Raw genomic sequence first — 3,955 nt, forward strand, 5'->3', positions numbered from 1 at the left:
TTTTTTTTTTTTTTTTTTTTTTTTTTTAAAAAAAAGGATCACTGTGTAGCCCTGGGTGGCCTAGAACTCCCTATGTAAACCAGGCTTGCCTTGGACTCACAGAGATCCACCTGCCTCCGCTTCCTGAGTATTGGGATTAAAGTGGTGAGTCACTGTGCCAGCCTGGTGTCATTTTCTTATATGAGAGTTTTTTTTGTTGTTGTTATTGTTATAGTTTTAGATTGGTTAGGGGCATTTTTGGTCCTGGGATGGTAACCAAGGGTCTTGTACATGCTGAACGCGTACTCTTGCACTGAGCAATACCCCAGCCCAAGTTTGTTTCTGGAAGGGACAAAAGAATCTGTTTTGGCTAAAGAAAGGACCAGAGCCAGGTAGGTTGCATGCGCCTTCATCAAGAGGATAATAAATTTGAGGTCAGCCTGGGCTTCCCACAAGACTTTGTCTCAAACAGCCAAACTAAAATAAATAAAAATCAGAGATATGGGCTTCCACATATCTTTTTTGTGTGTCCACATTTCTTTTTTTCTAAATATTTTATTAATATTATTGGGGAGCGCTCTTTTTGAGACAGGGTCTCCCTGTAGCCCTAGCTGGCCTGGAACTCCTCACTATGTAGACCAGGCTGGCCTTGAATTCACAGAGATCCACCTGCCTCTACCTCTAGAGTGCCGGGATTAAAGGGGTACAAATTCATACCTGGCTATTTATTATTTTTATTTTATGTGTACAGTGTATTGCCTGCATGTATGTAAGTGCACTTGTGTTGTGCAAAGTCTGCAGAGGCCAGAATCCCCTTCAACAGATCCCCTGGAACTGGAGTTACAGAACTGTTATTAGTCACCATGTGGATGCTGGGAATCGAAACTGGGTCCTCTACAAGAGCAGCTAGTGCTCTTAACTGCTGAGCCATCTGTCCAGTCCCCCAGCATCCACATTTCTGTCTCTGTAAATGTCTGGACATTGTATTCATGCTCTCTGTCTTTGTCTCTGGGTTTGTTTCTCTTCCACCTGCCAGAGCCCTTTCCCACAGAGAGGCAGTTTCCTAGAAGAGACCAAAGGTCAGATCAGAGGGAGGACTGATTGGGAAAGGAAGGGGACTCAGAAGAGGGGATGATGAGGGACAGGAGAGTGAAGAGACTATAAGGACAAAGGGGAAGGTATAATGAGGAGGGTAGAAGTAGGGGCAGAAAAATAGGATGCAAAGCAGGGAGGAGTGAGAAGAAAAAAACGTGGATGAGCCTGGAAAACATTTTATGAAGGAAGTCAGACACAAATGGGCACATGTTGTATGACTCTAATTATGTGTCCAGAATAGGCATATAGTTAGGGACAGAAAGTAAATTAGCATTTCCTTAGAAATGGAGCGGAATGAGTAATGGGTAGAGACTGTTAATGGTACAAAATTTTCTTTTCTTCCTTTTTTAAATTTTATTTTGAGATAGGATCTCAAATAGCCCAATTTAGCTATGTAGCTAAGGATAGCTGTGAATTCTACTTCCCAAGTGCTGGGATGACAGGTGTGTGTTGCCATGCCCAGGTGTGGTTCAAATTTTTCTAGAGAATAAAAGTATTCTGGAACCCCAACCTTGTGTATATACAAAAACTGACTAAATTGCACCCTTTAAAATAGTGAACTGGAGCCGGGTGTGTTGGCGCATGCCTTTAGTCCCAGCACAGAGGCAGGCGGATCTCTGCTGAGCTCGAGGCTACCCTGGTCTAGCGAGTTCCTGGCCAGCCGGGGCTACAGGGAGACCCTGTCTCAAAAAGACAAAAGAATAAATAAATAATGGGGCTGTAGAGATGGTGCATCAGTTAAGACCACTGGCTTCTCTTGCAGAGGACCCAGGTTTAAGTTCCAGCACCCACAAGGTGGCTAACAACCATCTACACTGACCTCCATAGGCATTGAACAACACAGGTGCACTTACATACATTCAGGTGATACACTCATACACATAAAATAAAAATAATTAAAAAATTAAAATAGGCCGGGCGTGGTGGTGCACGCCTTTAATCCCAGCACTCAGGGGGCAGAGGCAGGCGGATCTCTGTGAATTCCAGGCCAGCCAGATCTACATAGTGAGTTACTGGACAGCTGGGGCTACAGGGAGGCCTGTCTCAAAAAGACCAAAAAAAAAGTAGAAGGTAAATATAATCAAACTACATTATATGAAATTCTCAGGTCAAAGTATAATATACACATATATGTATGTATGCGTGTGTGTGTGTATATATATACATATATATATATATATTTTAAAGAATAGGGGCTGGAGAGATAGCTCAGTAGTTAAAAGTATATTCTGTTCTTGCAGAGGACTTGAGTTCTACTCTCAGCACCACATCAGGTGGTTCACAATCACTTGTAACTCCAGCTCTAGGGGATCCAACACCTTCTTCTGAACTCCAAAGGCACCAACACTCAAGTACACATACCCACACACAGACACATACACATGCACATAATTAAAAATAAATCTAAGGGGCTGGAGAGATGGCTCAGAAGTTAAGAGCACTGGCTGTTAACAACCATCTTAAACTCCAGTTCCAGGTTCTGATGCCTTCTTCTGACCTCCACAGGCATTGCATGACACAGGTGCACTTACACACATGTGGGGAATACACTCATTCACATAGAATAAAAATAATATTTTTTTGTCTCTTTTTGAGAGAGGGTCTCCCCGTAGCTCCAGCTAGCCTGGAACTCACTATGTAGATCAGACTGGCCTTGAACTCGGAGATCCGCCTCTGCCTCTGGAGCGCTGGGATTACAGGCCTGCGCCACTACGCTCAACAATAATTTTTTTTTTTTCGGTCTTTTTGAGACAGGGTCTCCCTGTAGCCCCAGCTGTCCTGGAACTCACTATGTAGGCCAGGCTGGCCTTGAACTCACAGAGATCAGCCTGCCTCTGCCTCACGAGTGCTGGGACTAAAGGCGTGCACCACCGCGCCTGGCACATTTAAAAATAAAATCTAAAAAAAAGGATAAAAGGGAAGAAGCTGGGGTGCAACTGCTCTTAGAATATATTTCTTCCAATTTTATGATGGCTTCTAAGATAAAGTTTACAAGGCCCTCACGACTTGGTTCCTTCCTGTCTCTCCTCAACAGACAAGTAAAATAGCAGGGATAAGTACTACAGAGAAACATCAGGTATAAAGACAGAGCCGGGTGCGACAGGTCTGGTGGCATGGAGTTGTTTAAATAAAGTGCCCAAGAAAGGCCTTCCTCAGAAGGTGACAGTGGCCAAAAGCCTGAAGGAAGGCAAGGTAACGATCAACATACTGTTTGAACTGCACTTTGCACACTCTACTTCAGATAAGTTAGTCTTCTAGGAGTAGGGGGTGTGTCAGGGCTCTGGGAAGACTGAACCCAGGGTCTCACAGCCGTACTACTGAGCCCCAGCCCTGATGAGCCCTCTCGCTGAACCACAACGTTCTTGCTCCCCTCTGGGTCTCGACTATACTCTTCCTCCTCCTGAAATGCTCTTCCCGGCATTACTGCTGTACTTCCCAGCAACAGTAGGGAATATCCGTGCGGGGAAGGCACCATGCGCATCTCTAGCTTGGAGGTCACTTCCGTAGAGGTAGCTTTCCCTTCCCTTATTTCTTTTCGGAGGCCAGGAACTTCCAGAACTTGATTTAGCTGTAGAGGTTTGGGCTATGGGTCATTTTTTAACGTTAGATGCACCACCCGAACTCTGGGGAGGACAGGGCCCTGACATACCCCCAGAACCTAGCACCCCACCCAGCACATAGGGTGGGTGCAGTGAGATTCCCAGATCCAGAACGTCTCCAGCACAAGGTAAATGCACACCAAAGATGAGCCTGCGGTGATTTCTCTGGCACCCAGGGACTGGCTGCTTGACTGACTTACTGATCCATCAGCATAGAGGACTGAACCCTCTCTGAGAGCTGTCCAGGCGCCGAATCCTCGGCCCCCCCCCCCCCCAGGACC

Source organism: Nannospalax galili, unplaced genomic scaffold (genome assembly GCF_000622305.1).
Source record: "Nannospalax galili isolate Female #2095 unplaced genomic scaffold, S.galili_v1.0 scaffold473, whole genome shotgun sequence".
Lineage (NCBI taxonomy): Eukaryota > Metazoa > Chordata > Mammalia > Rodentia > Spalacidae > Nannospalax > Nannospalax galili.